The sequence below is a fragment of the Myotis brandtii genome, unplaced genomic scaffold (genome assembly GCF_000412655.1).
Source record: "Myotis brandtii unplaced genomic scaffold, ASM41265v1 scaffold151, whole genome shotgun sequence".
NCBI lineage: Eukaryota > Metazoa > Chordata > Mammalia > Chiroptera > Vespertilionidae > Myotis > Myotis brandtii.
In genome coordinates, this window is record NW_005355461.1 from 1730954 (window position 1) to 1755674 (window position 24721).

At 37.8% G+C, this 24721-nt stretch overlaps 1 protein-coding gene across 10 annotated transcripts in view; it reads left to right on the top strand.

The window, feature by feature from the left end:
• The window catches only part of MYO6 (myosin VI), a 140580-nt gene that overhangs the window by 21319 nt on the left and 94540 nt on the right, over positions 1-24721 (top strand). The window lies entirely within an intron of this gene.

Sequence of the window (24721 nt, forward strand, 5' to 3'; positions counted from 1 at the left end):
ATTAAAATTAAGTATGTATGAAAAGTTTAATTTCACAGAAAAGTTTTCTCTATGTACTAATATTACTGTAATTTTACATTTATACTGAGTAGGTCTAATAAATGCATGCATTCACCAGTCACGTCGAGTAAACAAATGCACACAGTGGGGGCTTGGCTTAGCACACATGGGAACATTGGCCAGCACTAGTTAAAACTGCTGCAGAAAGTCACAGCAAGTGACAACAGAACCAATAACCGCATGCGATGTGGTATGACCACTGGCTAATCATTCTCGAACATTGTTTATGAACCGTGACTCTTGGATTTAAATATGTGGACTATAGTTGTAGATATGTAATATTATTTATGTTGGTTAAATTAACTCAGTGTTTTTTCCAACATGTGGCCTGTTCACTAAAATTTGTTAAAAATAATAGTGAATTAATAACAAAAAATAGCCTATTTAATTATAGGCAAATCTTGGTTAAAAGCATTTTAAAATTAACAGGATGTTAATTTCTCACATATGACTAGGGACCGGAATTTTTTTCTGTTAAATCCAAAGTTGAGGTCCGCAAAATTGAGGGATTACTGTAACCTTAGCCTATTAATTTAATTATAAGCAAATCTTGCTTAAAAGTATTTTAAAATTAACAGGATATTAATTTTTCACATATGACATAGGGACCGGATTTTTTTTCTGTTAAATCCAATGTTGAGGTCCGCAAAATTGAGGGATTACTGTAACCTTCTTTTGTCTCTTGTTCTTCATGAAGAGTCTTTATGTCTAACCTAAAATGCTCTATCTTTATATTTTGATAGATGGCCTACATCCTTCTGGAGATGCAGGCCATTTGATCATTGGTGTATATGTATACACACCCACCCCTAAATAAACACATTTTTTAATCCTTATCATTCATGTAATTGAAGACAAATTATTTCTTTTAATCAAAATAGCCTGTTAGGTAATTTTTTTTTAATTATCCAATCAGAAAATTCTCTATTGTGACTGCTCTTTTGTGTTTTAGTATAAAGGAAACATTTTACTTTAGGAACCATTGTTTTACTAATGTTGCTGATAAAGAGAAGGTAGTGGTGAGGAAATGACTAAAACCAGTCCAGACACTTCAGGATGGAAACAATGGAGATGGTAAAAGAGGTTGGATTTTGGATATATATATATTTTTTCCTTAACTTTACTAAGCTGTAATTTATCTATAATAAAATATGCCCAATTAAGAAAAACAGAAAACAATTCACAGTATGATGCACTGAGATTCTGGACGGTCTGGAAACTGATGGGATCAAGAGCACTGAGAAGAGTTGGGGCAAGTTCAGGTATAGAGGAAGTTACAGAAGTGTGTACAGTTGGAGAGGCTGAGTTTTGAGGGACTTTATGCCTTATTGCCTTTTATCCCCCTCCCTTCTCCCCTTTCATGTAGACATTTGGTCATGATAAGTTTTTACTTGATGGAGGTGATATGGGGGCTTTTATTGGAGTGCTGATGTTTGGAGACAGTATAATGAACAATGTTAGTGATGTTGTTATTTTAGTAATTATACGGATTATGAAAGCACATTGTTCAACCGGTTCGGCAAAGATTGGATTTTAAATATGTTTACCTGACTATTCAGAAAATATTTAAATTTATTCTGTGAGTTAGGAAAGTAACTATAAGTTTGTGTTTTTTAAATTACATTTTTTTGGTGACATTGGTTAATAACATTGTATAAGTTTCAAGCTTATCTGTGTATTTTTGATAATCACTTAAAAGCAGACTATGTAATTATATTTTTTCCTTAACTTTACTAAGCTGTAATTTATCTATAATAAAATATGCCCAATTAAGAAAAACAGAAAACAATTCACAGTATGGAGCACTGAGATTCTGGACGGTCTGGAAACTGATGGGATCAAGAGCACTGAGAAGAGTTGGGGCAAGTTCAGGTATAGAGGAAGTTACAGAAGTGTGTACAGTTGGAGAGGCTGAGTTTTGAGGGACTTTATGCCTTATTGCCTTTTATCCCCCTCCCTTCTCCCCTTTCATGTAGACATTTGGTCATGATAAGTTTTTACTTGATGGAGGTGATATGGGGGCTTTTATTGGAGTGCTGATGTTTGGAGACAGTATTATGAACAATGTTAGCGATGTTGTTATTTTAGTAATTATACTGACTATGAAAGCAAATTGTTCAACTACTGTGTTCAAAGATTGGATTTTAAATATGTTTACCTGACTATTCAGAAAATATTTAAATTTATTCTGTGAGTTAGGAAAGTAACTATAAGTTTGTGTTTTTTAAATTACATTTTTTTGGAATGAACAATGTTAGTGATGTTGTTATTTTAGTAATTATACGGATTATGAAAGCACATTGTTCAACTACCCTGTTCAAAGATTGGATTTTATTTTATTATTTTATTTTATTTTTTTAAAAATATATTTTATTGAAAGCAAATTGTTCAACTACTGTGTTCAAAGATTGGATTTTAAATATGTTTACCTGACTATTCAGAAAATATTTAAATTTATTCTGTGAGTTAGGAAAGTAACTATAAGTTTGTGTTTTTTAAATTAAATTTTTTTGGTGACATTTGTTAATAACATTGTATAAGTTTCAAGCTTATCTGTGTATTTTTGATAATCACTTAAAAGCAGACTATGTAATAATTATGATATAGAATCTGTAAGATGTGGGTTAATACAATTGATGCGGACACTATGCTAGTGACAGTGGTGAATGGTAAGAATGATATAGTCTCTTTAGGAACTTGAAATTTCACATTCTGGGAGGGAAGGATGTTTACATATGAAGGATATTGTAAACACTTGATGGAATTTGCCCAAGTTTTATACAAAATTATGAATATTCCTTCAATTATAATAAGTAGTAAATAGGAATTGGAATGTTTGGCTTAGTACTAAATTTCACAATAGACCCATGGTGGAGAAACTAGGGTTCAGAGCAAGAGCTGAGTTTTTGGAGGAAATTTTAGTGAATTGGAATTGATTAAATTGAAAATAAGAAAGCTAATGGGGTGATTCAGATGTGTTTTCAAATACAGAAGATAGTGCTAATATATCAATCAGAATTTTTTAAGGAAAAGAGGAAAGCTTGATCATCAGCTGCATTCTGAGGGATTTAGACCAGTTTGTTCATTCATTCATTGAAAACTGTTTGCCTGCCTGATACGTGGAAGCACTATGCCAAGTTCTCAAGACTCATCTGTGATCAGTGCAGACACGACTCCATCATCATTAAACTTATATTCTGGCAGGGAGACAGACCTTAAACAACTGTTTATCATCTGGCTGTACTTCAGAGGAGCTGTTCTGTGGGTGCTATGAGAGCACGTGATCGTGATGGGGAAAGATGTGAGAAAGAACAGTGTAAGGTGGTGGCAAAACAGGATGGCTATGGGATACCTTGTGACTAACCAGTCTTCTTTTAAGGACCCTCCACACCCCATATTAACTCATTTGTTCATTTTGGAAATTCCACATGAGAATCTTTTATTTATTTTTAAAATCCTCACTCAAGTATATGTTTATTGATTATTTTAGAGTGGGGGAAAGGAGAGAGAGAAACATCAGTTGGTTGTCTCCCCGACTGGGAATTGAACCCGCAACCTAGCTATGTGCCCTGACTGAGAGTCAAACTCGCAGTCTTTTGGATAATGGTCAATGCTCCAACCAATTGGCCAGGGCAAGAATCCTTGCTATTTCTGTCATGTAAAGACAATCACTATCGTCGTTATTTTTGTGGGTACTTTAGTATTTTTTTTAGTGTGTATGCCTGTGTATCCCCCCCCCTCCCTGTGTATTCTTTATAAAAAGGCTTTATTTGGAAAGCCTTAAAAATTTAATGCATTTTTATTTCTATACGGTGATTTGGGAAATTTCATTTCTGTATCTGTAATTTATGATTGCTGGGTTCTCTATCGCTGTGTATAAAGAAAAATAATTATCTTTAGACACTGCCATAACACTTTGCCATAGCCCCACTTAAGACCTGCTTAATGACTTCTGTAGAGGAATGTGTTTATTGAGGTGTTGTATATAACAGGCAGTATGTTTATTGTGTTTTAACTTTTACATAATTAAATGGTTATGAATTATGTATTTCCCCCCCAGAATATTATTTAAAAGCATGGTAGTTCAATATTTTTGTGCCCAGTAGTATTAGTAAATTCATATTAATTATAGCCCTATAGAAATGTAAACAATTAGACTTCCCTACCATAATACAGTAGTTTGAATAAACATATCATTTATTTTTGACATGTTCTTTTTATATATCCATGTGCCTTTCTATTACTATATTGCTGATATTCTTCTATATTCTACTGGATTTTTTTTGGTCACTTCTAGAGAATGAATGTAATTTAGTGTTTTATGTAACTGTTCATTCTTTAAACATTGAAATATACTAAAGCAACTTAGGTGTTTTTACTTTTCATGTGTTAACTGTCTTCTACCTTTTAAAAAATGACTTATTAAGTGACTGTTAGAAAATTTCATGGTGTTTTTCTCCAGTGAGCAAAATCAAGGAAATGGAGTTTCCCCTTAGCTTTTAATCCCCTCGCTTCTCCAGTTTGTGAGGTGTTCCTTTAACATTTGGGTGGTTTAGATGGGAGATTATTTTATTGTAACTGTATGTTAGATTATACTGTAATATTATAATTTGTACATTGTAAATGAGGTGATGTTTTTGTAGTCCTTAATTATGTCCCAATAGGACCAATGTGCTTTCTCCAGTACATATGATCCTCCTAGGACTTGGAATTTGCTGTTGCTGGGTTGCCAGTGATAAGGTTAGAGTCTGCATAATAACTGGGCTGAGCAAATTCTTGTATGGCTATTAGCAGGCGTGGAAGAATGCGTGCAGGTCACCTCTGGGTCAGGAACATGTACAGAAGGTAATGCTGCCTTAGATCCTGGCATGGGGGGCTGGCTGGCCCTTGTCATTGAACTTTGAATGAGACACGTTGGCAGCTGTCCAGATTGGAATTAAGCCTTCTCAAGTTCCAGGCCTACCTGGGCTCCTCTGAGGGCAATGTATGGGGATAACAGCACCCCGGGTGGACGCCCGGCTTTGCCAAAGATCGGTCTCCCATCTTGAGAGCTGTGCTGCTTATCTGCTGACAGTCTGGGAGAAGATTTCCAAATACAGGTCAGGAGGTATATATGACCTGTAAAAGGATCCTCTCCTTTTCCAATTAGGTTATTCAGGGCTCGAGCTGTATTCGGTTGTTGGTTTAATGTTATTTTGTTATTGGTTAACAATTTTTATGTCTAGTCAAAGTTTAGTAATACATTTGTTTGAGGGAATATGGCCTGTATCAGAAATTCATACTGCTACCCTTATAAAGGAATGGAAAATGGCTTTTTAATGGAGTTGACTGATGCATTCTTAGTAACAGTAATTAGTAACATGTGCAAGGTAGGTTGAATACAAGGTGGCTTGTTATGTAGAACACATTGGTGTTTTGTTTTGTGTTCCTGGAATGTGTAGCATATCACTGCTTTAAGATTTCATTCTACTCATCTATTCATACTCTGTTCAAAATGGATTTCCTTTGTCCTGCTCCTTGTCCCTAACCCTCCCCTTTCCCCCAACCCGGCAGTCCCCCTTTCTGTGATTACATTGTGTTAGCACTTTAAATGATGCTGTACAACAGTTTCCTTGTCTTTTCCTTCAATAGATTGTAAACAGTCTGGTTTTATTCTTGTGTGTTCAGGGCCTAGCACTTTGCCCTGTTATAATAGATGACCAATAAATGTCCATTCAGTGAATAATTTCATTGCAAATTCACATAGCAAATGTGAATATATTACCTACTACTTTAAAAATTTTCTCAAATTGTAAATTCTGGGTCATCTCATTCACATAACATCTCTTAGAGGTGGTGAGATTAGGATTGTCAAAGGCCTTATGAGCCCTAGTACCAAGAATATTGCTAAAAAAAAAAAAATTACCCCTAAACTAGTAGCAATGGTAAGAAAAAATCTTTTAGGGAAGAGGAAACTACAGCTGAAAGGATGTCTCTTAAGAACTGTTTCTTAATTTGGGAGGGTGTGGTACAGGATGATTGGCTGTGATGAGATCATTTTCATTTATGAAAAAAATTTAACCTTGGCTTCTCATAACTATTAGAGTTAGAGCAATTATTTTGAAAAATCACAAAGCTAAATTTAGTAATTTGGGCATATGCCCATTTAAAAAAATATGTTTTTATTGATTTCAGAGAGAGGAAGGGAGAGGGAGAGAGAGAGAGAAACATCAATGAGAGAGAATCATTGACCAGCTGCCTCCTGCATGTCCCCTTTTGGTGATAGAGCCTGCAATCCACTGTGCCTTAACATGGAATCTAACCGTGAATTCCAGGTTCATGGGTTGACATTCAACCACTGAGCCACACCAGCGGGGCCATATTCCATTTTTTAACTTCCATCCTGAGGTTTTGTGTACTGTTTTTTTCTGGCCTCAGGGTTGACTAAGTCTGATTGAGTATGAAAGACTGTTACACTTGTAAACACATATACAATTGAAGGACCAATTTGAATCTTCATAGAATTTGTTTTACTTTTAGATGAAAGTCACTTTAAAGATAATACTTTTTAAATTATAAAAGCAATAGATATCTTTCAGAAAGTTTGAAAACTCTGAAATGTGTAAAGGACAAAAGAAAAATTATTTATAATGCCACCACTTAAAAATAAGAAGTGTTAATACTTTATATACCATTTATATAAAGTAGATACACTTTATTAATCTATATATGTAAAAGGCTAAGTGACCAAAGGTATGTCTGTCCGACCATCTGACCGACCAGCCAGCCGGTACATATGACGCGCACTGGGAATTTAAAAATAAACGTTGACTCACGCATGTGTGATACATATCAAGCTCTCCGCTGGCGCCAATCGCATGTGACCAACTGGCTGGTACAGATGACGAGCAATTTAAAAATAAAAGTTTAGAGAAACCAAGATGGCGGCATAGGTAAACACCTGAAATTGCTGCCTCGCACAACCACTTCAAAAATACAACTAAAAGACAAAACGGACATCATCCAGAACCACACGAAGGCTGGCTGAGTGGAAATTCTACAGGGCGGGCGGAGGGAGCAGTTATGGCTGCTCTCAGTCCTGCCTTCAGAAGCTCCGCTTCTCAGTGTCCCAGCAATTGTTGCAAGTACCTCTGAGAGAAAGCTGCCCTCGAGTTCCGACCGATGCCAGACAGTCCCGCTTCTCCCATATGAGTCTAGGTCCCCAGAGACTCGCCCGGAACTGGAGCTCAGAGCCTGAGACTCCCTCCCGATTGATAAAGACAAACCGCGCCCTCAGCTGCCAGCCCGCTCCACGTGCGCCTCTGTACCTTAGTATTTTACTTCCGCACCGCACCTCCTCTGAGTCTCAGTATGCTTTTCTCTTTCCTTCTAGTTGTAGAATTTCCACTCAGCCAGCCTTCGTGTGGTTCTGGATGATGTCCGTTCGTCTTTTAGTTGTATTTTTGAAGTGGTTGTGCGAGGCAGCAATTTCAGGTGTTTACCTATGCTGCCATCTTGGTTTCTCTCCATTAAACTATTTTCTTACTGTTAGGCATTCAGATTGTTTGCAGTTTTTTTCACTGTGGTACAATAAATATCCACCAAGAAGTGCTGTTTCAGAGAGTTTACTAGTTTATAGTCTCACTAACAGAACAACTTGATGTTATTGTTGTTTTATCATCACTGTGATGGGTGAAAAATGCATCTCATTATTGTTTAATTATATAATATATATTATAATATCTTTCTTAAGGGGAAAATCAGAATTTAATGATGAAAATGGGTAAAATATGGTGTTCTGGCATAATTTTTTACAGAGACATGGCTGGCTATTTGAAACATAGATTTTATGATTGAAAGGCAAAAAGCTGAACTTAGGATTTTATGTAAGGAAGCACTTAATTTTTTTCTCCAATTCATTATAGTTAGTTTTTATTTGACTCGAGCTGTAACACAGGGAAAAGGTATTCTTTACTTTCCAGTTCCTAGGATCAGATATTTTAAAGTTTAAGACCTTGAGAAACATTTCCAAACTCGACAAAACACAGTTTGTTTAATAAAATATGGATCTAATGCACCATATTATGTTCTGATTTAGAGGAATGGAGAAATAAAAATTAAAATGGTCTGGAAAAGAGGCAAGTAATGGATTAATTAGAATTTAAATATATAACTAAGGGTGTAGTTTTTGCACTGTTAAATTTAAGTATTGACCAAAGAGATTACTGGTCAAGTTGTTGGAGCTAGGTAATGCTCCCACACCCACATCAAAATTACAGCTGAATGATAGAATAACCACTCTTGAGAACCATCTGAACAGAACTCCTACAACTAGGGATATAAAGAAGAAGCCATGTCAAGAAAGACACAGTCCTCTTGGAAGGGGGAGGAAGAAGAGGGAATTACTTCCCCACATCTCTCGGGAGGAACCTCATCTTCGTTTCACCCACTTGTCTGTATGGCTTTGCTCCTTGTTCTTTCTGTAGAACAGCAGCCTTCTTTCGGCAGTTCTGTTTTGTAATTGGTTTTGTTTTCACTATGTATACATAAATCTTTGGTTTTGAATAATGACAAAAAAATGATCATAAAACACCTAGCTAAGTTTTAATTCACAAAGTTGCCTTTCATTAGCGAAACTGTTGTCCTGTGTCAGGTTTTACTTTAGGAACTATATGTTGTGTTCATTAACATTTTTGAGTAATGGCAAAAATCATTATCAAAATAGGACACGTTAAATATGTATCTTAACATTCTGCTTAAGCATATTATGATTTCTTTTTTGTTCTTTACAGAGACAAGGTAGGGTATGTGCTAGATTTGAAATTCTGTAGAGATGAACTGATAACGGTATACACCTGCTTCCCCAGAAACTTTAGTCTGAGCATCAGACATTGTATGCTTTGTGCAGGTTCTGACCTAACATACAGCCTTGTTTAGCCTTTTAGGTTGAAGAGGGCATTTACTATGCATCTGTTAAGTAAACAAGATTTAATAATTCCCATCACTGCATTAAGTGATGGCAGTATATGTGTATGATTCTTGTCCTCAAATTCTAAGGAAAGATTAAAGTTCAACAAAGAAATACAAAACAAAGCAGAGAGAAACTAATGCTATATAAAGTTAATAGCAGGTGCAGAGGAAGGATTTATGGGGGAAGACTTCAGGGAGGTAAGATTTGCATAATTTTTGAAGTAGTGAGCAGAAATGCAGTCTGTGAAGAACAGGGGAGAGACCTGGCAAGAGGAGTGCAGATTGTGCGTGTGGAATGTTCTGGGTGCTTGGGGCACATGCTCAGTGCAGAAGGTTCCCCCCGGAGAAATTGGCCCATTCAGTCTAGTGAGAGGGATGCCGAGCGCCTTCATCTCCAAAATGGAGTTGACGTGTTGATCTGTGCTGGGTGATAACTCAGCTTTCCAGGTTTTCTAGATTGCATGTGTTTCCTCTAGTGTCACTTGGAGAAACGGTTTCTATTCAAGATAAGATAAGACAAAGAGATGGGGGAGTGGGGTGTCACCTAAACCGTACCAGGACAGATGAGGAGCTGTACTGGAGTTCCTAGCAAAACTAATTATTCGGAGTAACCTTACTCCAAATATTAAAGTGAGGTGAGTCTTGTAAAGTTAGGCAGGATAATAGAGGTAACTTTGGGATGGATTTCACAGTTCTTTGACTTAGTGGAATTTTCATAAATACAAATCCTTTGCATTTTGAATCTGAATTTGTACTGGGCATTTTGTTTGAAGGTAATAATAGGTTGAAATGCAATTAATATTCATTAATTACTTTAATTCATATCAGTTCAAATAGCTTTATGTTGTTGTGGATTTATCTTGGTTTCTGAGCCTTCTTTTACTCTTATACTGGTATTTAGGATAGAGCTGGTATCTTGTCTTCCATAGGTTCTGAGTTTTATCTTTTCTCTAGCTGGTTAAAAAAAAAATAGAAAGAAAAATGATTAGTCACTGACTATGGTGTTTTTCCAAATCTCCTCTTAATTTCCCTTTGCCTACATTTGTTTAGTTTACCGTGCTAAGCCAATTACTGTTTTCTTAACCAGTTTGTGGCTCTGGTTGCTACACTTTTCATCCTTCTCTGATATCCCATCCCTCCATTCATGTTTCCTCTCTCTTCTTTCCCTTTTCCCTTTTAAGGCTGTTTTCCATCTGTCCTTGTTTCCTGGCCCCATATCTATTATTTTTGTGCTTACTATCTCTTACACTGAAAACAGATTCTCTGTCTAAGGATTCTTCTTGAATCTTCTCTGAAATCTACTTGTTGCAAATTTAGCTTTTGACAGAAGAACAATTGATAGTCTCTGATATCCCCGGATTGTTCTTTCCGCAAAGTTCCTGTAGTTTTCTCCCAAAGTTTTATTTTTCTTTGTCCTTTGGGAAAGAGCTTATTGGTATAAGGTCTTTGTTTTGATTTCAAGTGAGAATTATTGCATAGATTACATGATTGAGTTCACTGACCTGGGAACCTCACTTGTGAAATGAGGACTTTGAAATAGCCTTTAAATGAGGTTTTCAGGATTCCTCCCTTCCTGTCTTTTCCTGAATGTTGGTGACAGCTGACAGGGTGGAGCTCTTTATTTTAATACTAGAGGCCCAGTGCACGAATTCGTACATGGGTGGGGTCCCTTGGCCTGGCCGGTGATTGGGGCTGATCGGGGCTGTCTGGGGCCAGCCAGGGCCGGCTGAGCAGGGGAGAGGGGGGACCGCGGGAGGTTGGCTGGCCGGGGGGAGAGACTGTGGGAGGTTGGCCAGCCAGAGGGACCGCAGGAGGTTGGCTCATTGGGGCTGTCTGGCAGGGGGGAGGGACCACGGGAGGTTGGCTGGCCATGGGAGGTTGGCTGTGGGAGTGCACTGACCACCAGGGGGCAGCTCCTGCATTGAGTGTCTTCCCCCTGGTGGTCAGTGCGCATCATAGCTACCGACCAGTTGTCTGGTTGTCCGGTCATTCGTTCGCTTAGGCTTTTATATATATAGATTGAAATATTCTAGAGAGGGGGTAATTTCCACCTCTAAGACGCCATTTGATATTTTATTTGTTATTGTTGTTTTAAACATCCTACTTGCCTCAGTAAAACTGATGCATACCATAATTAGACAAAGCCTTGGGCTGTGTCAGGAGGTCAATGATATCGATTATTTTGACAATAAAGGCACTTTTATGGCCATTTTTATTGTCATTTAGTGTTTGCCAGCTGTTTTGAAAGAGTTGGAAATTACCTTCTAGATTGAAACAGTTACTTGAACCTTACATATATTTGTGAATCTTTTAAGTGGGGCAGAGGAAAAAGGCAGGCTTAGTTTTAGGGAGAAGTCAGAGTTCTGCCTAAAAGTAAAAAGGATTAGAGGGAGAAGGTTTGAATATAGGTCTTGTTCATTAGAGTTTGCCTTCAGTGGAATCATAGTGGGAAGGACCTTTTGTATGCGTGGGTTGAGAGATTCTGAAGGAGGGTGACTTTATTTGAAGGGCAGTGGGTTAAGAGAGAAGTTTGAAATAGCTAGGGTTGGGCATGGAGGATGGAGGTGAAGGTGGAAGCCAGAGTTAGGAGTGAAGTAGTAGAATCAGAGTGGGGAAAACCAACAGACCACACGATGTGGCAATTAAGGAACAGGGCAGAGTGAGAGGGACACTTAAAGGAGGCAAAGAAAGAGGAGGATAGAGCAGAGGAATGAATAAAATACCAACCTGCTTGAGATGAAAACTGTTGTAGTTTGAACCAGTTCTAGACAAACTGAAAGCTGTTCGTTGCTTAATTTGTTCATCCTTGAAACTGTTAGAGGAGGCACATGTGTGATCAGGTAAGGAGTCATTTTGTAATTCATTGTACATTAGTATTCAGTGCATACTTTCATTCTTCAGGTATGGATTTGTCATATATGTATAACATTCTTCATTAAGTAAATTTTCGTTTATTCATCTAGTCATTTAGTCAGTGACTATTTTACTAAGTGCCAGCTATAATCCAGGCTCCTACAGCTCAGGAAAAGGGAGAGAGAAATGTCAAAGTCCAGTCTGTTCTATTGCTGGGTAAACAGAGGAACCAGTTCAGTATAAAGTGGAAGTCGCATTGGTTCATATGGGATTTCCCCCAACAAGTTAATCCTTTGAAGCACAGAGTGGTAACCGTTCTCATTTTAAGGAAGAAAGTGCTAGCAGCATATAAGCCGTAAGAAAAGCTGAAAATTCTGTTAAAATGCCTTCTTTGGGAGAAAGTAGTGTAGTGCAGTAATGAAGAATACAAATTGTTAATTTGTCACATGTATGCATCTTTTTCTTTGTAGTTAGTTTTTCCCCTTGTTTTAAGTTCTTCCCTATTCTGAGGTCTAGAAGATGAATTACTGGATAAACTTCTAGAAGCCTTATTGTTTGCCTTTCACATGTAAATTTAAAATCTCCTCTATCCCCCTCCCCAACACCCACACACCCCAGTGTGTAATTTTTGGCCACGATGTGAGGTGTAGGCCTTTTATTTATGTATGTATGCATGTATGGATCGATGTATTTATTTATTAATTATTTTTTAAAATATACTTTTCAGAGAGGAAGGAAGAGGGAGAGAGAGATAGAAACATCAGTGATGAGAGAGAATCATCGATCGGCTGCCTCCTCTAATACCCCCTACTGGGGATCAGGCCAGCAACCCCGGCATATGCCTTGACGGGGAATTGAACTGTGACCTCTTGGTTCATAGGTCAGTGCTCAACCACTGAGCAACACCGGCTGGGTGGTCTTATATTTAATTTTTTCCTGAATGTATGTCTAGTTTTCCTAGTAGCATTTGTTGAAAAGGTAGTCTTTCCTCTACAGCTCTTTCATTCTGCCTTGCTACTTTCGTTGTAAATCAAGTGTGTGTGTGTGTGTGTGTGTGTGTGTATATATAATATATATATATATAAAATATATGAATCATTGTTCTGTTTCATTGACCTGTTTGTCTATTCAGGTGCCATTGCCACACTGTCTTATTATTGTAGCCTTATAGTAAATCTTTTTTTAAAAATATATTTTATTGATTTTTTTACAGAGAGGAAGGGAGAGGGATAGAGAGTTAGAAACATCGATGAGAGAGAAACATCGATCAGCTGCCTCCTGCACACCCCCCACTGGGGATGTGCCTGCAACCATGGTACATGCCCTTGACTGGAATCGAACCCGGGACCCTTCAGTCCTCAGGCCAACGCTCTATCCACTGAGCCAAACCGGTTAGGGCCTTATAGTAAATCTTATTTTTCCATTTAGTTCTTTGAGATTGTCTTGGCTGTTCTTGCCCTTACATTTCTCTATAAATTTTAAAATCAGTTTGTCAAGTTCTGGAAAAGAAATCAGTTGTAATTTTAATTGAGATTGTATTGAACCTAGAGATTGCTTTGGAGAGAATTGCCTTCCCATTTAGGATCATAGTGTATTGCTTAATTTACTTAGGTCTTTATTAATTTCTTTTAATGATGTTTTATAATTTCACGGTGTTTTCTGTAGTAGTCTTACATTATTTTTTTTCTTCTTAACAGCTTTATTTCCTTAAGTGGAAGCAAGTTTGTATTTTTCTATTCACAAATGGTTACACAAATTCTTATACATGATATCACTTAATCCTACTCTGCAATAAAAAGGGTCTATTGATATATGTAACAACCTGGCTGCACCTCAAGGGGCATAGTGCTGAGTGAAAACTGGACCAGCTGTGCTAACCTTAAACCAAAAGGCTCTTTATAGCATCAGCCATCTTTTCTGGGAAATATAACTCTGTACTTGCTCTTGTTACTACACTGAGATCTCTATGCATCAGAAAGTAGAAAATATAAACATTTTCACCTCCGTCGCCTCTCACCCCCCATCCAGTGAAAGCTCTTTATCAGGTTAATTGGGTGGCTCTGAAAAGAGCCTTTGTATTCACAGGTAGTCTTAATCCTTATTTCTTTTGGGGGCAGCCTTCTTGGGCTTGGCAGATTTTGGCTTGGCTGCCTTGGGCTTGGGGCTTTGGCCTTGGCTGGACTTTTAGTCGCCTTCTTGGGTTTGAGCTGCTTTCACCTTTTTCAGACTCTTGGTCACTTTTGTGGTCCCTGCAGCTACCGCCAGCTTCTCAGCTTTCTTTGCCTTCTTCTTCGCTGTCTTGGCGCTCTTCTTGGGGGTAGCTGACCCCGTGGCCTTCTTGGATTTCTTGGCTACTCTGGCCACTTCTTGAGCATGGCCAGTGACATGCTGCTGGGCTCCGTGGAGGTGACCATAGCCTTGGCGATGAGCTCAGGCACCAGAGGCTCAGAGGCCTTGTGCTTGGCGGCACCCATGGACTTTCGGACATTCTTTTTCCTGGGTGTCTTCTCCGTGGCAGGAGCAAGAGGCGTGGCAGGTGAGCTTTCGGACATGATTGTTGGTTGTGATACCTGGCAGTAAAAAAATAATGTCTTTGACTTAAGTCCATATTTTTTAAACTTTTACTTTGCTCTAGTTTCAGATTTCCAGAAGAGTTATAAGGACAATACTATATAAAAATTCCTGCTACTCTTCACCCAGATTCCTAGATGAGTACCTTTACCACATTTTATTTCTCCTTCTCCTTCTCTTTCTCTATATAAACACAACTGACACTTAAGAGTCTTTTGAGTGTAATTTACATACTTACACCTCCTCCTTTACTCCAAACAATTTTCATGTGTATTTCCTAATAACAAAATTATTATCCCACACGACCACAGGTCACACTTACCAGTACTGTAATTTAAAATCTGTAGACCTTATTCAGAAATCATGATTTGTGCCCAATATATCTTTCAATGCAAAAGTAAATCCCAGATCAGTGCATCTGTAGTCATGTTGCTTTCGTCTCCTATCATCTGGAACCGTTCCTCATCTTCCTTTGTGTTTAATGACCTTGAAATTGTTTAATAATGCAAGCCTCTCTATTTGGGTTTGTTTAATATTTCCTCATGATGAGATTTAGATTATATATTTTGGCAGGAGTACCAGAGAAGTGGTAGGATGTATTAAGGAGAGTTCTGATTATTTGGTTAAGGTGGTATCTGCCTCCTTATATATAAAGTTACTATTTTTTGCTTTGTAATTAATAAGTATCTTTGACTTTGAATTTTATCAAACTTTTGTACTGTTCATGTTGAGTTCTAATGATTGATTTTTTCAAAGTCAAATTTCTGAAGGTATAAATGACGTAAAATAAAACTCACTTTGTTAGTTGATCAGTTTGAGATTTAGAATAATTCTGTTTTCCCCAAAAGTTCCCTTGTTCCCTTCAGTAGTCAATTACATTTTCCCTCTTCAGCTTTGACTACCCCTTATCTGATTTCTGTAATTTTAGATTAGTTTGGCCTATTCTAGCATTTCATGTAAATGGAATCTTAAACTGTGTATTACTGTTATCTCATGTATTCCAGTTAAAATGCTTTTGAAATTTATCCATGTTGTGGCTGTTAGTTCAATCCTACTTATTGCTGAGTAGTTTTTTCATTGTACAGATATTTATCTTTTCATCTGTTGATGGATATCGGAATTGTTTCCACTGTGGGGCAATTACAGAACTGCTATGAACATTCAGGTATGCCTTTGTGTGAATGTTTCTCTTGGGTAAATAACTAGGAGTAGGATTTTAGGTAGTATGGTAAGCAATAAATGAGAGTTTCAATTGTTCTGTATCCTTGCTAACATTTGGTATTGCCAGTTTTAGACATTTTAGCCTCGCTTTGGCCAGTGTGGCTCATTGGTTGGAGTGTCATCCTGTATACCAAAAGGTTGTGGGTTTGATTCCTGGTCAAGTTCGATATCCAGGTTGCAAGTTCAATCCCTGATCAAAGTGTGTGTGGGAGACAACCGATGGCTGTTTCTCTCCCCACTCCACTTTCTCACATCCTCTCCCTTCCTTTCTTTCTTAAAAAAATAAAAAATAAAAAAACATATCCTTGGATGAGGATTAAAAAAAAATTAGCCTTTCTAGTGGATTTGTAGTGGCATCTCATTTTTTTTTAAATACAGAATTTTATTTAGAAGCTCTTTATAGTAGGAAAAAAATGAGGTAGAAAATGTATTCCCAATAAAATGGAATTTTAGGGCAACAAAAGTCTAAAGGCCACAAAAGAGAAATAGCACCACTGTTATTTGAACAATGGCTAGTTACTTGCATTTTTGGCATTGTTAATCACTGAATTTGGGTTTTCCTCTGAATTCCACACAGAGCATTCACTACATAAAAATTTATCATAAAATACATGCTTTCTACACACATTTGAGGACAAACTACCACCAGAAATAAATCAGTACAAATACGTCAGGGGCCAAAGGATCGGAATAGGCTGCGGACAAAGCAAATGAGAGTGTTAAGGAATGAAATATTTTAAATATCATTAATTAATTCAGACATGGTACTGTTTTTTCTGCAAAAGAAAACTAACATTTAGTAACATGCTAACGAATTTTATCTCCAAAGAGATTAGTGCACTGGCAAGGTATTCTGATAACAGTGGAGGGCTATGGACAGCAGGTACCCAGAACACCTTGCAGATCCCAAGGTAGTGATGGCCTTCTCTGATCACTCCCTTTGTCAGAGGTCCAAAAAGAACTTGTGGCACGATACCTGCCTGTTGAACTTCTGAGCAGCAAACTTTAAGGAGTCAGAGGGTTCCCAGTGGTCAAGGGAAGCAGAGAAACAAGTTAAATGTAAAGTTAAAAAACAGTAGAATAGGATATAACCCCCATTCAAATCCCAGAGATGTGGGCAAGTACTCAAAAGTAGTAGTTAAATTTAAAAATTGAACATACATAGAGAAACATAATACATAGAAATTTCAGGGCAATTGGACAAATCGTGAGAGAAATGCTCAATGAAAATCAAGCTGTTCAACTCAAAGATCTCTGTTCATTTAGGCAGCGATGCCTCTTAGCAGAGATGCAGTTGATCAAGGACACCAAATGGCTTCCCAGAGCAACTTATTTATTTATTATTATTTTTTATTTTTTTTGTAATGTATTTTTATTGATTTCAGAGAAGAAGGGAGAGGGAGAGAGAGAGATGGAAACATCAATGATGAGAGGGAATCATTGATTGGCTGCCTCCTGCATGCCCCCTATGGGGGATCGAGCCCACAACCTGGGCATGTGCCCTTGGCCGAAATCGAATCCGGGACCCTTCAGTCCGCAGGTTGAATGAAACTCTGTTCACTGAGCCAAACTGGCTAGGACTCCAGAGCAACTTTTTAAACTTTCCTTCTGGGCCAAGGTTAGGCCTGTGAAGATTCAAGCACACCTGCAAGGCCTGGGAACAGCAGGGTCCAAAGGTTCCAAGGTCTAGCCCTTCCTTCCCAGATACAGGAGCAGCATACAAACTCTCCTCTCAGGTTACATTTTGTATTTTGAAATATGGAATCATATTTTAAATACTTCAAGGCATTTACTTATTAAAATGTTCTCTAGGAGGGACCTGGACAGTATTATGCTAAGTGAAATAAGCCCATCAGAGAAAGACAAGTATCACATGATCTCACTCATAAACTGATGAACAAAATAGATCCAGAGACAGAGAAGCACAGAACAGACTGATGAATCTCAGAGGGAAGGCGGAGTGTGGGGCTGGGAAGAGATTAATGAAAGAATTTATATGCAGATGGAGACTGAAGCCAAGAAATCAAGAGAAGATTGAGACTCAGGAGGGCAGCAGTGGAAGAATTAGGAAAGATCATCAAGAGCAAAGATGTGTCATTAGAGACCAAGGCTAAGATCATCTACACTCTTGTGTTCCCAATCACTACGTATGGATGGGAAAGTTGGACAGTGAGCTAGACTGATAGGAAAACGATGGGTTCATTTGAAATGTGCGGGAGAAGAGCTATGCGGATACTTTGGACTGCACGAAAGATGAACAAGTACGTCCTTGAGAAAATAAAGCCCGAAACAATGCAAGACACTGCTGGAGGCAAAAATGGCGAAACTGAAGTTGTCTACTGTGGGAATATTATGAGAAGACAGGAAATGTTGATAATTTTGAGAATGTTGATAATTTTGGGAAAAATGGAAGGCAGCAGGAAAAGAGGAAGACCAAATGTGAGATGGATTGATTCCATAAAAGAAGCCACAGGCCTGAGTCTACAGGAGCTGAACAGGGCTGTTGAGGATAGGACACTGTGGACATCACTCATTCATAGCAGGGCCAGGAGTTAGAGCTGACTCAGGGGTCATAACACACACATTTCTGAAAGAGAAAAAAAACCCCTTAACAAATAAGTAAAGATACACCATTGATTTACATGTTAGCATGTGAAAAAAGTGCATATTAGAATTTTTGAGATATATGGTATTTCATTAATCCTCACAATAGCAGTTTTAAGTGGGTATTGCCCCCTTATAAATCACAAGTTTATGTCATGGTTTTCGGAGTAGCTCTTTAATCAGACCTGTGGCTGTTGACATCTCAAGTGCTGGATCAAATGCAGAATTACTCAATACTGTCATTTAATTACCCTGTATTAGACATTTAGCTTATTTCTAAGTTTCTTTTTTTTCTTTTTCTGTTTGTTTTCTTCTTTTTCTCCTCCTCTTTCTTCATCTTTTCCCTCTTTTTTTGTAAATGCCACTTCAGAGAATATCTTTATAGGTAAAATTCTGATTATTTTCTTAACTATAGATGCCTAGAAATACAAATACTAGATCCAAAATGCTAAATATTTTAAAGACTCTTGTTATATGCATATAGCCATTTTGCTTTTCAAAACTATAGTTACCAGTTTATATTTTTCATTACAGTGCTTAGAGATATATGTTCCATTGTAACTTCTTAAGTGTTCATTATTATTATTATTATTTTTAATGTTCATTATTACAATAAAATTTTTTCTAATTCTGCAGGCAAAAATGGTTTCTCACTTTAATTTGCATATTTTTGCATACAAAATTGAAGACTTCATCACATTAATTTTTTTTTTTAATTAAATCTTTATTGTTCAGGTTACATTTGTTCCTCTTTTTTTCCCCCCCATAACTCCCCTCCTCCCAGTTCCCGCCCCACCCTCCGCCCTCACTCCCCACCCACTGTCCTCATCCATAGGTGCACGATTTTTGTCCAGTCTCTTCCCGCATCTCCCATTCCCCTTTCCCCCCCAAGAATAGTCAGTCCATTCCCTTTCTATGTCCCTGATTCATTATAATCACCAGTTCATTCTGTACATCAGATTATTTATTCACTTGATTCTTAGATTCACTTGTTGATAGATGCATGTTTGTTGTTCACAATTTGTATCTTTACCTTTTTCTTCTTCCTCCTCTTAAAGGATACCTTTCAGCATTTCATATAATACTGGTTTAGTGGTGATGAACTCCTTTAGCTTTTCCTTATCTGTGAAGCTCTTTATCTGACCTTCAATTCTGAATGATAGCTTTGCTGGATAAAGTAATCTTGGTTGTAGGTTCTTGCTATTCATCACTTTGAATATTTCTTGCCACTCCCTTCTGGCCTGCAAAGTTTCTGTTGAGAAATCAGCTGACAGTCGTATGGGTATTCCCTTGTAGGTAATTGAGTCTCTTTCTCTTGCTGCTTTTAAGATTCTCTCTTTGTCTTTTGCTCTTGGCATTTTAATTATGATATGTCTTGGTGTGGTCCTCTTTGGATTCCTTTTGTTTGGGGTTCTCTGCGCTTCTTGGACCTGTAAGTCCATTTCTTTCACCAGGTGGGGGAAGTTTTCTGCCATTATTTCTTCAAATAGGTTTTCAATATCTTGCTGTCTCTCATCTTCTGGCACCCCAATTATTCTGATGTTTGTACGCTTGAAGCTGTCCCAGAGGCTCCTTACACTATCTTCATATTTTCGGATTCTTTTTTCATTTTGCTTTTCCGGTTGGGTGTTTTTTGCTTCTTCGCATTTCAAATCTTTGACTTGATTCTTGCGCTCCTCTGGTCTGCTATTGGGTGTAATATTCTTTATTTCCGACCGTGTATGCTTAATTTCTAGTTGTTTCTTTATCATAGCATCGAGGGTCTCATTAGTTTTCGTGAGGCTCTCCAAAAGTTTATTGCAAGCCCTCAAAATTGCGTTTTTTAGCTCTATATCCTCCATTTCTGTCATGTTTTTTTGTCTCCGCATTTTTTATGCTTTCTTGGTGCACCCCCTAGTGGTCTTTGTGCGCAGTCTTGTTCTAGTTGAGCCTTGATTGTTGTAGTTAATACTAGAGGGATTTGACCACCAGGCCGACTGGCTGTGTGAATCAGCTGTGTCTGCCGCGGAAAACTTCTGTCCTCTGGGGAGGTGCTAATCTAGCCTTTGCCTGAGGCGATCCGGCAAATGGCTCTGCGCAGGGCTTGGGCGGGGCGGGCTCAACAGGGCGGGCGGAGGGAGCGGTAATGGCCCCTCTCAGTCCCGTTCCCAGAGGCTCTGCTTCTCAGAACCCCAGGAACCGCTGCAAACCTCGGAGGGAAAGCTGCCTTCCAACTGATGCCAGACACTCCCGCTTCTCCCGTTTGGGTCCGAGTCCCCAGCGATTCGCCCGTATCTGGAGCTCAGAGTCTGAGACTCCCCCCTGACCGAAAACGACAACCGCGCTCTCAGCCACCAGCCCGCTTTGCGCGCGCACCTCCGCACCTGAGTATTTTCCACACTGCGCCTCCTCTGAGCCTCGGTGTGCTGTTATTTTTCCTTCTAGTTGAAGAGTCTCTCCTCAGCCAGCCTTCCTGTGGTTCTGGGTGATGTCCGTTCCGTCTTTTAGTTGTATTTTTGAAGTGGTTGTTTGCGGCAGCAGTCTGCGGTGTTTACCTATGCCGCCATCTTGGTCTCTCCCATCACATTAATTTTATAGGAGTTTATTGGTGTATAAATTTCAGGTATTTTTTGTGTGTGTGATTATAAATTAAATACATATGTAATTATACATCTGTGAGGATATTTTTAATTACTAGATTTATTTTTCTCCTGCAGTAGCATAATAGCTATATTTTTAATTGTGAAAAATAATTGATGCAATTAGAAAACTTTGGAGTGCCAAATTTCTTATTTTGATCTGTGGCTCAGTTGTGGATTTTTCTAGGTGAAATTTCATGTTTTAAAGAATTAATGAACTCAAAATATATACTGCTTATGATCCAGTTAATGCTGGGATACATTTTAATTTCTATGAAGCCCAATTAAGTATCTGAGAAATTATATTCTATAATTTGTAAATTATATAAAATTAAATTATAGTATATGCTTACAATGTGATAAAATGTGCTATACTAAGTGGTAAAAATAAACTGGGGCTTAGTGATAAAACAAAGATTCTGCTAAAAGCCTTTTCTCTTGAGTTTATTCCATTGGGAAGGAGTACCTCAACAAGGAGACTGATTTTTCAGTGGATTTAAGAATGAAAAAAATTATGTCCACTCTGATCTTTTATAGGGATCTGTTTGAATACTTGTAAAGAAGAATCATATGTCTTGACTATTCTGAAAAATTCCTTTTGAGCCACACTAACTGCAAACTGTTTCTAAATGTCTTTCAACAATATATATTGTAGTGCATATTTGAATCTTTTTAGGGAAACAATAAAAAATTGGGTGTTATGTAATATATAATAAAATGAGAATTTTCCTGTGACATAATATTTCTACTAGTAGGCTCTGATCCAAACAGATTTTTAAAAGAAAGTAGAAGAGTTGGCACAGTTTAAATGAAAGCAAGTGGATGGACAAAGGCTCTCCTTGTTCTGGTGGTCTGTGTTTTGTAGCTATGGATGAGTCACTTAACTTTTTCCAGCCTTTGTTTTTGTATTTGGAAATGAGCACAACAACTCGGGTCATTGATTGTTCACATTGTAAAAACAGTCAAATTCCGATATTCTTTGGAAGAGCTGGTACACCTGTCACTCTGTTATTTGGTTGTAAGTTTTGGCTTAAGATGGATTTATTTCCCGGCTCGATCCAATCCAGCACATTTTAAATGATTTTGCTCTTTTGATATTAATGAGGTATCTTGGATGATGATATGGGTTATCAATATTTTGTTAACAAAATAAGATACTAGATTGTTGCCGAAACCGGTTTGGCTGAGTGGATAGAGCGTCGGCCTGCGGACTGAAAGGTCCCAGGTTCGATTCCGGTCAAGGGCATGTACCTTGGTTGCGGGCATATCCCCAGTAGGAGATGTGCAGCAGGCAGCTGATCGATGTTTCTCTCTCATCGATGTTTCTAACTCTCTATCTCTCTCCCTTCCTCTCTATAAAAAAATCAATAAAATATATTTAAAAAAAAGATACTAGATTGTTTTCTAGAAGTTAAGTTGGACTGTATAATTATTTTCTACACAGTTAAAAGAGGAGAATTTGTGCCACAGAGATTAAGATCTCTAACATGCATTTTGGTCATTATTCCAAAAAAAAAAAAAATAACAACAGTGTTTTCTGTCAAGCTTATTTACAATGGTAGAGCTTATATGATATTTCTGTATCTGTTTTTATCCAGCTGTAGACTCTTTATTTAGAATATGTTTGAGAATATTGAAATAAAGTAAAAATACTAATGTTGTAGGCCTTTTGTGGGATTGCTATCATGTGGTGGCTACAATAAGTGAAGAAGGATGAACAATAGTAATGGTTCTGCCAGCTTTGGGTACTTACGTTTTTCCTTTATTGTGCCCTTTTTCTCCGTATAGAAACATTTCCAATTTTATATTGAAAGTTAGTGAGAATACAGTCAGTGAGAACATAATTCATTTTACCTGAAATGTATTTTATGGCAAACTTTTAAATATTAAGTTAAAAAAATTCTTAAGTTACCCTGGACGGGTAGCTCAGTTGGTTGGAGCATTGTTCTGTACACTAAAAGGTTGTGGGTTTGATTCCCAGTCTGGGTACATATCTAGGTTGCGGGTCCGATTCCTGGTTGGGGTGTGTCTGGGAGGCAACCAATCAATGTTTCTCTCTCTCTCTCTCTCCTCTCTTTCCTTCTTTCTCCCTCTCCTTCCCTCTTCCTCTCTCTCTCAAATCAGTGAAAACATATCCTCAGCTGAGGATTAAAAGAAATACTTCTTAAGTAATAACTGTGTTAATAAAGTAGTGGGGCTTTTCAAAAAGCAATGACTAAAATTTCAAATATTGTGAAATTGTCAGATAATCAGCTTTGTTAGACATTCCCAGTGCAATGATGAAAACAACTAAGTCAATTATTCTATGGAAATATTTTTCCTTGTTAAACGTTTCTTATTTGCATATATTTATCTGTTCTTTCTTTCCTGGTACTTCATTAAAATGGTAGGACAGGAATTTAAAAAATATATAAATCTATAAGGGTAAAGAGATTAGAAAAAGGAGGCAATAGTAGATGAGGGATTTCAGCAAGTTTGGAGAGAAGAATATTATCTGACTTGGTTAAGCAGAAGACTGTATTTAAGTTCTTGCAAAGAGGAGATCAGAGGGTAAGGGTTGGAGGTTTCAGTTATTATATAAGGTGAGTTTTAAGACTCAAGGCAAAAGCTAGTGGGGTTGGTTGGAGGCTATAAGTGAAGAGGTTAGGCCTCCGGTTGCTTAACTGTCTTGCCAGCGACCCAGACACCTTGTTCTCTGGAAAACGGAACTTTACTAGAGGACGATGAACAAACATTAATGGTGGGAACATTCCCACGAAGAGTTTAGTACTGCCCTGTTACTTTAGGATGAAGTTTACCAGGTGATAGTCTTGACTTACTTAAACAGAGCTTCCAGTTAGCTTTCTAGTGGCTTTTAAATGTGAATAGAAAATTAGATGAAAGCCTTCCCATGAAAGACAAGAACAGAAGCCAAGTAGAAAAAAAGCAACAAGAAAGAAGCAAAGACAATAGAGGGAAATTAAAAATACGATTATAGAAATAAAAAATGTCAATAGAAGGATTAGAAAGTCAAGTGGGGACATTTCCAAGAAGATGGACTAAACAGGTAAAGAAATGGGTAATAGAAAAGAGGAGAAAATAATAATAGCAGTCTCATAACAGTGCAACATCAAATTATAAAACGTTTAGAAAGAAAGAACAAGAAACAGAGGAAGACATTTTAAAGGAAATAATAGAAATACTATGAGACCATTCCTCAGCTATGTACAGGGTGAGCAAAAGTAGGTTTACAGTTGTAATACAAATAAATAATACAGTAATTAAGAAATAATACAAGAATAAACTATAGTTCATGTACTCACAACTGTAAACCTCTTTGCCAACCCACGTATATAATTTGTACCTCTGGACTGAATGTGCTCTCAAAGTGTGTAGCCAAATGAATTCACACACTGTACACCTGGCCATGTCATCATGGAAGTTCAGAGCACCATGAAGGCCAGATTTTTTAAGCTTCTAGCTGAGAGGCGAGAAAGAGGAGTATAAAATGATCAGAATCTGAAAGGCAGAGGCAGTTCTGGATGTACAAATACTTGTTATACCTTTAAAATCCTGAAGAAAAATGACTTTCAACCTAGAATCCACTTTTGTGTTTTTTGTGTATATGTGCATTCAACCTATCATTCAAGTATGAAGGTCGAATAAAGACATTTTGGGGCATGAAAGGACTCCGATATATACCCACAAGAGAGCAGTGAAGGGCTGTCCCCAAAAGATAGCTGGGCAGCAGGCGTAGAGAGCAGCCATGCAAAGTGGGGGAGGGGGAAGAGGAGGCAGTCCGGAGGAGGGTAGAGGGGCCCTGTTATTGGTTACATAAGCCCTTTTTAATGGTATATTTGGCTTTA